This window comes from Meriones unguiculatus, chromosome 19 (genome assembly GCF_030254825.1).
Source record: "Meriones unguiculatus strain TT.TT164.6M chromosome 19, Bangor_MerUng_6.1, whole genome shotgun sequence".
NCBI classification, from domain to species: domain Eukaryota; kingdom Metazoa; phylum Chordata; class Mammalia; order Rodentia; family Muridae; genus Meriones; species Meriones unguiculatus.
In genome coordinates this window covers 57,467,557-57,479,811 of record NC_083366.1, presented here as the reverse complement: position 1 = coordinate 57,479,811, position 12,255 = coordinate 57,467,557, and the positions used below count along the sequence as shown (strand labels likewise).

Sequence of the window (12,255 nt, the reverse complement as noted above, 5' to 3'; positions counted from 1 at the left end):
TTTTCTGCTGAATGTGTATGGCTTTCCTACCGGGCTGAAGTTGAAAATCACTAACGGGAGCTACCACAGGTCAGCAGGCTCCAGTCTCCTGGGACGATCAACAGCTCAGCTGAGCACACATTCTAACTCTTTTCTCTCTTTTGGACAATCCTAACAGTGACTGTACCCACACACCGAGCTCTAGTCTTAGAAGACATTTCTACAGGGAAAATATGGGGTCAAAGTCCGTGAGGGTGCGCAGGCTTGGCAGCAGGACGGCACCCTGCTCTGTGGGGTGGCTGTAGCAACTCACATTCCGCCTGCAGAGCCTGACTGCAGAGCGAATGGCCACACCCACAGAATCATTTCCACAAATACGAACAGTGTGACCAGCAGAAAGACCTAGGATTATGGGACAGTGGTCTAAGTCCAGGACCGAACTTCTAGCGTGCCCACCACGACAAAGAGTCCTTTTCAAACATCATAAAAGCAATAACTGCTATAAAAAAATAAAAGCAAGTAAAGAGTCTAGAGAGGCAGAGGACAAAACTCCATAAAAGACACGCAGTCATAAAACATTACCAGGGGAAAATATTTACACAGGCGTAATAATGTAATGATTTAAACGTCACACAATTGCCTAACTTGGATGGAAGGAGGGTGTGTGAGGAGCAGCCATTTCCTCTGTTGCTGCAGAGAGCCGGGCCTGGTGGATAAACTCATTAAATAGGAAAGGCAATGGAAGCGGATTACTCAGAGATCTGAAGATTAATGTGGGAAGCAGCAGGGCGAAGCGTCAAGCCTGCTGATTTCATCATCGACTCCCAAAGGTGAGCACCTTCCCTCCAGATCTAAAAACGAGCACAGTTTTAAAACACAGAGGCTTTACCGCCCCTTCAGGGCTTGCATTATCCTACGTACACAAATAGATATTTTCTAACTACCATATTTGCTAAGAAATGTTTCACCCAGTTGGCTGTTTGCTTGGTATCTTATTGTTAATGCTGAAAAGAAATATAGCCAAATATATCAAACTTTGTATATAGAAATCCACAAATGAGTCATACAATCATTAGTATTTTTAATTCTAAAGATTATTTCAAAAATTTAAATGTCTCTTAGTACATTTTGTTTTGTAGGCTCTTCTTAGACATTAATTCCATGACTTCTGTATGTTACTCATTTCCCTAAAAAGATAATCTTCCACATGTATTACAAATTTTATGCCTTCCTCATAATACTAGGACCATTTTTTGACACTCCATCTTGTTTCAAGCCTATTTTTAAAAGTAAAATCACTTTTTATTGAATATGATTATAATATAGGTAATGTGTAAAAAAAACTAATCACTCTTGTCATCAAATAATAACAATAATAAAAATCAACAGGTTTTGGGCACATTTGTATTTACTCTGGGTTATCCTTGGAAAATTTTCAGTGAATTTCAAAATAAAGTACATTGAAATTGTAACTGGGAGTTTATTAAGCTACAAATGTTGGGATCTTTATGTTCACCTTATTTATTTGTCTGTTGATGACATAACAAATTTCATTGTGGTAACTTACAGGAGCTATACCACTGGGGAAAATGTCTCTCCCCAACAACTATGATTTTTGTTTTGTACCCTTGCTTATTTATTGTTTGGTGTGTGTGTGTGTGTGTGTGTGTCCACTTGGAGAAGGGTGGAATATTGTGAGCCTCTCTACTATGAGATGTTGGCTAGCCCCACCCTCTACAGGTTTTGTGCAGGAAATCATAGCTACCGTGAGTTCAGTCCATGTCATGTTTGGATGACAATGTTTCAGACTGTGTTCTGCTCTTACATTGTCTTTATGACCTCTTCCGCCATGTTCCCTGAGCCTCGGAGAGGGGTGATATGGATGCCTCTTGTGTGGCTGGGCAGTCAGAAGTTACTAACTCTCATCACTCTGACCATTTATGAGTCTCTGCAGTTACTATTGACTCCTGTAGGAAGCTTTTCTAACCAGAGATGACAGCAGACTTATCAATGGGCACAAGAATGATTATTTAGAAGACAATTTGAGAGGCCATCATAGCCGTCTAGCAAGGGGCTAATGACCTCTCTCGTTATAGGCTTTTGGTTGGGCATACAGTAGCAGACATAAACTCCTTCCTGTGGAAAGCAGCTTCAACTTCAATCTGAGAGTGGTTGGTGGTTGCAGTAAAAGACCTACCAGTCTTTCAGCAGTTGGGCAGCTGCCTGGGCAGTGGATAGTGTTGTATGCTGGGTCCACAGCTGAGTAAGAGTGTTTCCCCCAGTTGCCTGTGCAGTGTTTTTCTGGTGGCTGCTGAGCAGGGAAGAAGCTTCATGCTCAATTCCAGCCTGATTTCTCTACGTCTTGTAACTAGAGTATGTTATGTCTTCAGCTTTAATACCTAGTTCTGGTGGGCAATTAATAACAGTGGCACCAGCCTTTATTGTATTGGGGAAAACGGGAGATTCCCTGCTCAATGACTCCTATGGAAGCAGCCCACGATTAGCATTGGGACTTTCATTAATGACCTATGGCTTCCTGGGGCAGCTTTATATACCCAGGCAGGTACCACCATTCAAATTCTTCATTTTTGAACTTAGCTTACCAGGGGCTGGGTCTCCTTATTTGTTTTCAGCTCATGGGCTTTCTAACTTTACATTCATGTCATCTGTACTAATATTTTATCTCTTATCTTTCAGGAATTATATGTCAGTATTTAATGCATATAGAATATTTTAATTGGTATTTTCAGACCCCTACTAAGTACGCACACACACACACACACACACACACACACACACACACAAAACAAACCCTACACCTTTTAGAGAAATACTGAAAAACTAGGTGCTAAAAATTAAACTAAAAGTATAGTAGCGCTACATATCAACACAGAATAAATGGCAGAAATGTTAAAAAAATAAAATTCCTGATTGTGGTTATTATTATAGCTATTTCTCACCTCACAATGGTTCAGATAACTGTAGTCTTGACTTTTCAGTGATACAAAATCAGTACACACAAGTAGAAGCCAGAAGTTGGGTCTCCCCTAAGGCTTACTTACAAATGTGATCCAATCCTAGTTGTTCTTGCTGGACAGCGACAACTCCAAGGGGACCCCATGGCCCAAGGGAAACCAGCCAAAGGGCACAGCTTTCCGTGTGGTTGACCTGGGATGGTTTAACTGCATTTTCAAGTTGGGACGTTTTCCATCCGTGGTAAGTAGACAAAAAGGACACCCATGTTAAATCAAGGATCTGCCGTAAGATTTAACCAGTAAAAATCTCAGTAATCTAATTTGGGGTGGGGTGGGGATTAGTTATTCAAGACAAGGTTTCTCTGTGTAGCCTTGGCTGTCCTGGTAATCGCTTTACAGACCAGGCTGGCCTCAAACTCAGAACTTAGACATCCACCTGCCTCTGCCTCCCTAGTGCTGGGATCAAAGGTGCGTTGCCACCCCCACCCTGCGTAATCTAACTTTTTAAATTGATATTATAGTTGAGGGCCATCACTCCCTCTAAGTTTCCCATCACTAACCAAATCACTTATTATTAGTATTAACCATTAGTGTTAAATGAGTGTTCTGTTCCATGAAGGCTGGAGGAAGGGAGAGAGATGTTTGGACCAGTACCTCCAAGATAGAGCATGCAGATGGAGATGCCAAGTGTCCCTTCTTAGAAGCAAAGAAAGGGAAGAGGCCGCCATCTAAGCTCAGCCTGAAGATGTGGTTGGTGGTGACATTCCTTCCCTGAGACAGCCCCACTCCAGAGCAATGCGCTGGCTGGAGGCACTCAGCAGTGCACAATTTTTTTTTTTTTTTGAGAGAGGGTTTCTCTGTGTAGCCTTGGCTGTCCACGACTCGCTTTATAGACCAGGCTGGCCTCAAAGTCACAGAGATCTGCGTGCCTCTGCCTCTCTGAGTGCTGGCATTAAAGGTGTGCACCCATCATGACTGACTACTTAAAATTTTTCTGTCATTTGTCCTTTGAATCATTACATATTTCACATTCAAAAAAGTGACTCAAAAAAAAAAACAACAAAAAATAAAAACAAAAAGAAAGAAAGCAAACCCTCACATACTGTATTATTTGGATGTAGAAATGATTTTTTAAAAGATAGTTTACTTGTAGGATTACAGAATTGTCTCTGATTTTTCTGTCTTCATCTCCGTTTCCAATGCCCAAATAGTTAGTAACTAAACTGTATTCTTTTCTTCTGGATTAGCCATAGAGGCAGTTTCTCACCAGGAATCATATGAGAAATGGTCACATTCCTGAGGCTCATCCGTATGATTCATTCTTGGGCAACTTCTAAACCAGTTTCTCTGAAGAAAAGGGTGGTGAGTGGTTATCCAAATTAGGTTAGCATTTCGTGCTACTGAGGGGTTATTTTCTTCCATCATTCTGTTGATATGTAACAACTATGTAAAGCTTCCCACCTTTGTTAAACATACACAATCTAGTACCTTGGTCTGGACTGTCTCTTGCATCTTATCTTCAACCAGAGAATCACATTAGAGGAAACTTGTATCTTTCTTGTTACAGAATGTGATTTCACCTTACACCTCCAAATCTCCCACTAAACAGACCAAAGAAAAACAAACCAAAACAAAACCCTCATCCAATATAATGTAAACCCAGCCAGCTGTCAAACTTACAAGGACTTCCAGGGGATTCTGCTTGTCGCAATGACAAATACAGAAGCTATAGAATGCACATGCCCAGGCATGTTGCTTAGTTTTCGATGGATGTAATATAGCTCATAGGATCAGTACCTTGAAAACAGGAAAGGTTTGCTTTGGCACAGTTTTGAAGGTTTCAGTCCATCCTCAGTGACCCCGTTACTTCGGGGCTAACGAGACAGCATATCATGGAGGGCACACACGGGAAATTCTAATCTCACAGTCTCCAAGAAATAAAGAAGAAACTGGGTCTCAGCCTTTTTAATAGCCTACCTCTTAAAAATTTTCCCTATCTCTCAATTAGGACCCAGACTGGGAATCAAATCTTCAATATCTGGATCTTTGGCAGACAGTCCTACTCTAAACTATAGCGTTGAGATACTTTTAATGATGCCAGTGATAAGCCATGTTTAGAAGAGAAATGGAGGAGGAGCGGATCTGGAAGAGAGGGGAGGTGAGGGTTGGGGAGCTGGGAGGAGAGGAGGGAGGGGAAATTGTGGTCGAGGTGCAATATATGAGAGGAGAACAATATAAAACAAAAATAGTAAGCCTTTTGCAATCAAATGAACAGAAAACAAAAAACAAAACTCCTGTCTTTAGCAACTATTCCAACAAGTTTGTTGTAAAGAGTGTCCCTTTGAAGAGACACAGGGATGGTGACTCTCGTCTTTCCACATATTGGTAAGTCTGTTGTTTTAAAGCCAAGACATCATATGGGATTTGAGTTTCTTATTTTTCTCTTAATTTTTTTCACATTCTCCTGACAATATAATTTAAATTGTTGAGATTGTTCTTGTAACTGATTTTATATTTTTATCTTTTATGAAATTCTTGATGGTAGTATTTCTCTGTAGTTTTTCATACACATTCACCGGATATGACAAACTCCAGTTCAGGACCCAAGAATAGTAATTCTGTCCTTATCTTATATTATCATTTTGTGGCACTGTCAGACAGACCAGCTAGTTCAAAATTTATATTCCTGCGTCATAGACTCAGCCAAAATGCAGTCAGTCTCTTGGGCCATGCCGGAGCTCATAAAGAAGAAGTTGGTGGTTTCATATACATCTTCTTGACCTCTTGAAAACACACAAACTTTCTCTGGTCAGAACTGGAGGCACCCGGCACTGTTTTACAGTGCAAGACACCCCCCCCCCCCCCGCCTCGTTTCTGTCTCTGTTAATGTGGCCTGAGGTTTCACTGTGAGGATGAATGTGGGCCAGAGGGAAGATTGTGATTTTGGATGCCAAGTTACGCTGTGTTTTGTTGTAAAGTTTTTTAGAGAGCGTCAACGCTCTCTAAAAAACATCTGGATGCTCCCTAAACATCTGGATTAGAGAAAGCAAATGTGAGTGCAGATCTATCTTTACCATACAACTTGTCTTTCTATGACACATTCCTGATGATCGCTGCAGATACATTGTCTCCAAAGAAGTTTTCATCAGTATGTGATAGTAGATTCTCTCATTAGCTGTATTTCACTAAGCCATAAGAAATTGCTGATGTTAGGTCATTTTAACTAACTTTTCTTTTTTTTAAATTGGGGAGATAGTCAGGCAGTAAAGAGCTTGCTATGCAAACATAAGAACCCAAGTTTGATCTCCAGAACCCATATCAAAACTCTGGACATGTTGGTGCATCCTTGTTATCTCAGTGGTGGGGAGACAAAGGCAGGTGGATCCCTGGGAATTCCTGGACAGCCAGCCTGGCCAAACTGAGGAGCTTTAGGTTCTTGAGAGGTACGACAGACATCCAAGATTGCCTTAGACCTACACACTCACATACATACACACGTGCACACACACACACACCTGTAAACACACACACACACCTGTAAACACACACACCAACCCACACACAAGCAAGCACCCAGACACAGACACACACAAGGAAAATGTCATAACGCTCATATATCAACAACTGTAAGTCATCTTTCACCAACTATTATGATCACCTGTATTTTCACATGATCATTGACCAGGTACAATCCCAAGGCTGCCAGAAAACTGTTTGAACAAAAGGCATCTGTCTTTTATATATATATAAAAGCTGTTTGGTCTTCTATAACCACCACGAAAGCAAATCCTATTAGTGAATCTTGGTCAGTTCTAAGCAAAGATCGATGTTAGGGACATACACACAGAGTAATGACGTGTAGCCATGATCCAGTTTCTGGCTCTAGTGAAAGGAAGCCTCTTCTTCAGATGCTCATCAGCAGCCCGAGCAAATACTCGCTGCAGCTTAGTTTTCTAAGAGTTATTAACCATAATGGTAGCAAAATGGCTTTTATGAGCTGTCCGATTCTTCCCTCATTATATCATTGATTTAGTACGCTAACTTACTTCTCTCATTAAGTTGCTCTTGAATCCAGAACAGCTCCTGTCAGGCTTGCTGGATGATTAATGAAGATGGTCATATTTTTTATTGTACTTTTGAAAAACAGACTTCTGCAAGTTATACTCAAGGATGACTCAGCCCAGAAATGTATTATTACTATTATTATTTATTCAAATGTTTGAAGCAGAACCATTTCATTTTTAGGAAAATGGATTTAATTTTTGTTGGCTCATTCTGGTTCATGGAAAAATGTACCGAGAAGAAATTATCTGCTCCTTGGAAATATGAGAGCTGTAAAGCTGTCTCGCTTACTATTGCTCTTCTCCTTTGAGGTAATAATTCGAGGACGACTTTAAAGTCTTCCAGTTACTGGAATTTTCAACCATCTTAATTATTAAAACACTTCTGATCATGTTTATTCAGGAAATTGGTCACTTTTAAAAGTTGCTATAAATCATAAGCGTACTTTAAAATTTTCTTGATACCTGCTGCTTTTCCTCATACCAAATTTCTCAGCACGAGTTCTTCCTCTTGACTAGCCTCAGATCCACACACTATTGTACACCTATTTCCTTTCAAAGCTACATCATTTCTTTCTTTTTTAAGTTTATTTTTAACTTACATATTTACTTTACATCACGATCATAGCCCCTCCCTCCTCTCTTCCCGCTGCCTTCTTTCCACCCTCTTAACTCTAGTCCCCCTCTCCTTTCTTCAGAAAAGGGGAGCTCCCCCATCCTCCAGCTCACTCCAGCACATCAAGTCTCATCAGGGCAGAGCCCCCCGCCCCAACCATTAAGGCCAGGCAAGGTAGCCTGGCTAAGGCAAAGTGATCAAAAGCAGGCAACAGAGTCCATGTCATAGACAGCACCCTCTCAACTTACTAGGGACCCACATGAAGATCAAAATACCCATCAGTTACATATGAGCAGAAGGCCTAGGTCCAGTCCATGCATGTCGTTGGTTGGTGCTTCCATCTCTGTAAGCTGCCATGGGTCTCGTTTAGTTGACTCTGTTAGTCTTCTTGCAGTGGTCTTGTCCCCTTCAGGTCCTTCTAAACTTCCCTTCTACCACTTAAGAAAAATACTCTGAAGCAGGAGGATCAAATTGGGGAAGGAAGAGAGAGATGAGGGAGGAAATGCAAGGAGAATCAGCTAATATTAAGGGCTATCTGTGAGGTAGTATGGAAACCTAATACACTAGACGCTTCCTAAAATATGTTAAGTGTATCAAGTATGTAACTGAAATTGCCAAATAATGGGAGAGACAGAGCCCCAATAGGACATCCTTGTCACCAAATGAAGCTTCCAGTACTGAGGTTGGATTAAAGAAGGGGTCCCAGAGGGACCTCTAAACAATCCAGGCTGTTACCAAGGCGATAGCTTGCTCTCCACACACTGACAGCAAGTCCCTGTTGCTGAAGACAACACCTACACAACTCATTGCACGTGGGGAGGTCAATCTGGTGCCTGCACAGAGCCTTCGCCTCTGTGTTCTACTGTCTTCGGTACAGGAAGGTACACAACATGCTGCCAAAAGAGAAATGTAAACACCAACCCGGCCACAAAGCCTTTGATTTGTAACGGTGGTACAAAGTTTGTGAGAATAACCAGCCAGTACCTGATTTGACTGAAGGCCTACTCCATGAGATGGAACCCACGCTCAAAACTGCTTGGGTGACCAACAAACAGAGAAGGTAGCTCAGAGACCTACACTAAAATCAAACACTTTGTTCTAAAAAAAAGAAAAAGAAAGAAAGAAAGAAAGAAAGAAAGAAAGAAAAGCTAGAGAGAGTAGCAACAAAATGACTCCTACTGATATTCTGCTGTATTCATGGAACAGTACCTTGTACATCCGTCATCAGAGAAGCTTCTTCCTGCCATAGATGGGAGCAAATAGTGAGCCTCACAGCCAGCAGAGAACGAAAGACAATGAAACATTCAGCCCTAAACAAGATGCCTCCATCAAATCTCTCCCTTCAGGTCTCAGGGAACTCTGAGGAAGAGGAGGCAGAAAGAGCATAAGAGCCAAAAGGGATGAAAGACACCAAGGAAACAAGGCCTTCTATATTAACATGACCAGTGCACAAATGACTTCACAGACCAAGGTAGCATGCACAGGGCCTGCTCAGGTCTGCACCAGTTGGGATCCTAGACCTGAAAAGAAAGGTGGACATGTGTCTCCATTCCTAACCCAGAAGCTATCTCCAAATGACAAGCCCTTGCAAATGAAAAGTTAGTTTACCCCAAGGAAATCTCCCTGGGAAAGCAAACTACTCTTAAGGGTGGGTCGTGTGCCCAGCAGTAAACGACCAACAGAACATGAAGTTATGGCATCTTTGCAGGGTTGGAGGTTCTTGTCTCAAGTGCTGTGTCATGGCCCTTTCTTTTTTATTTTATCTTATGATTTTATTTTTGTTTTCATTTTATTTCTACATTTTCTCTCCTCTCTTTTTGCTTTACATGTCCATTGTGCTGTATTCTCCAGCTTAGTGTTTGTATGGAATTCCTCAGTGTGCAAACAAGTGGATCTCTGTTTCTTATGCCTTCTTTTGGGCTCTTTTCCTTCTGCTTGTTTTGTCCAGTTCCACTGTGTTAGGCTTTGTTTTATCTTATTTTATTTAATCTTATTTTATTTTATTATTATCTCTTAGAAGCCTGTTTGTTTTCTGATAAGAAACAGAAAGAGGCTGGAAGGAAGAGGAGGTTTAGGAGGAGCTGGGAAGAAAAGAGGAAATTGAAACTGTAATCAGGATATATTATATGAGGGGGAATATCTATTTTCTGTAAAATAGAAAAATAGTAATAAATGCAATGTTTTGAGTTTTTGTTGGTTTCCATTGGCTTTTTATTATTATTTTCTGTTTTTTAACTTCTTGTTAGAAAAAAAAACAAAACATTTAAGGAAGTATTATACTGCCAGGTGGTGGCATACACCTTTAATCCCAACACTTAGGAGGCAGATCCAGTAGATCACTGAGTTTGAGACCATCCCGGTCCACAGAGTTTCCAGATAGTCAGGGCTACACAGAAAAACCTTGTCTAGAAAAGCTTTTTTTTTTTTTTTTTTTTTTTTAAGTATTATGTGGTATGAAAATCCCCTTGGGGTAGACCTCTGAACCAAAACTGTGGTATTGTGGTGAAATGGAAAAGATGCTGTGATAGGTGGAGGTCACTGAAGAGCTTGGGATGTTTAGACTAACAACTCTGCCAGCTTTGGCAGAGGCAGAGGGTTTGCCAGTAGAAGAGATGATGAAGCTCCGAGCTGGAATTGACTAGGCAGGGGGATGGGGGCTGGGCAAAGGGAGGTAGATGGAGAGGAGAGACATGGTGAAAAGACAGTGATTTTTAAAGTGCTTTATAGTTCCTTGTTAGTAGAGGTTGACTGATGTGATAAAGTCACTGGTACTGATAGATGTCAGATAGGTAAATATACATATATGTTAGTTGCTGATATGTGTGTATGTACGTACATAAAATACATATGTATTAGTTTTTATTGTTTTTTTACTTATTTTATGTTTATATTTTTATTGTTTGTTATGCTACTTTTTAATTTTAGACACAGGAAAAATGAGCAAGAAGCACACAGTTTTCTGTAGTGCATCTGTCACTACTGATTTATTTTTATTAGTTATTGGTTATGAGTATCTTTTTCCTAACTTACTGTATTTAAAAGTAAAATTAGGGCCAGTGCCATGGCTCATTGGGTAAAAGCATTTGTTGCTACACATGCACCCATACTCACATCACACACACACACACACACACACACACACACACACACACATACACACACACAGTAAAGAATAAATGTAAGAAATGAAATGACAGTTGGTTTATATTTTGCTATATTCATGTGCATTCTGAATTTTAAAAGAAGAGTACTTATTTCTTGAACATAATTATTACTTTGAGATCTTAAATCGCTTGCTAATATGCCCATGGCTGACTCACAAGTCACCTACATATTTCAATTTAAAACCCATACTTAACTGTATTGTGCCATATTTAAAAATTAAAATTAATCAGTCTCAGCGCATATTCCCATGAAGATCAGTCGTAATGGTTGAGTAAAAGACTTTCCAGTTTTTAAAAATGCTCAAAGAGGTCTTGAGACTTTAGGAAGGCAAAGAGTTTAGCTTTGATTTTTCCCTTTGTTGCACAATCGGAAATCTGGTAGCAAAGGAAAACTCATTTTTCTTTTTCTTTTATGTTGTTATTTTGCTTGCAGGAGCATTTGCTTTTGTAACTCTGAAACAAAGTCACAGTCGTTAGAAATTAACTGTACAAATTGGTTTCCAAATACTTTGTTACAACTGATGAAAAAAAAAAAGGTTTTTAAGAAAGGAAGGAGATTCACTTTGGACAGAGGGAGACAGCCTGAGCTAGACCTGGAGATGAGAAAGAGCCTGAGCCATATTTGGGAAATGAAATGTTCCCAGGGCTGGACATAAAAAGTTACAAGATCCATACCAGGCTGGAGAGATCAGTGACAGCCAAACTGTAAAAGGTGGACGCAGGAGCCTGGACAATGGGATGCCAGAGACTTGAGAACATCTGCAGAAATGCAAATAGTGACGCCGACAGATTGGAATCTCAAAAGATTACTTTGATCCTCTGGTGGAAACTAAGTTGTGTGGAAATGAGATAGAAGCCTGGGGAACAAGTCTGGGGTAGAATGCTGTGAGGGATTCCTGTGTCCTGCAACAGCCATCTCCAGTCAGCGTGGAGGGAGGGCGGTAGGCTACGCGGCTCGCACTGACTTAGGCTGTGTTTGAAGAGTTATTTTTCTCTCCTGTGCTCTGTGTGTGTACACACCTGTAAATGCCTAGAATTAACCATCACTTTTTTTTCCTCTTCTCTGTAAGGGACTTAGCAGTCTTCTACTTACTCTAGATCCACATTCCAGTTTTTGTCTTTAGATCAGTGGCATTAAGCCCAAATCACTGCTATTGCTTGATTTATAGTATGGCTTTCATTTATTTTTCTCTCACTTCACTTTTCAATCCCCTGTAAAATATACACTTCACAAAGAACTTCTCCTTTTTATCTGTTTAATTAGCTTTTAATGTCACTCATGATAACGGTATCTAGCAAAGACTTCTGTTCTTAACACAAGTTAATTGCCTAACTGAACTCAAATCTCACCCTGCAGTATGTGCCCCAGCATTTTTCCTCTGGAAGCATCAATGAGAGTGTGTTTTCTCATTTTCACTGCAGAGACTACAAACACAGAGTGATTCAATAGCAAACCTCAC

The 12,255-nt window shown here is 40.5% G+C and overlaps 1 long non-coding RNA gene across 2 annotated transcripts in view; it reads left to right on the top strand.

The window, feature by feature from the left end:
* The first annotated feature begins 638 nt into the window (after window positions 1–638).
* Window positions 639–12,255, top strand: part of LOC132649171 (uncharacterized) — a 44,696-nt gene continuing 33,079 nt past the window's right edge. The window contains exons 1-3 of one of the 2 annotated variants that reach the window (XR_009587609.1): window positions 639–809; window positions 3,061–3,195; window positions 3,574–4,004. This is a non-coding gene — a long non-coding RNA (uncharacterized LOC132649171). Of the gene's footprint in view, window positions 810–3,060; window positions 3,196–3,573; window positions 4,005–12,255 lie in introns of those variants that run through there. The other variant, XR_009587608.1, reaches the window with a different exon arrangement.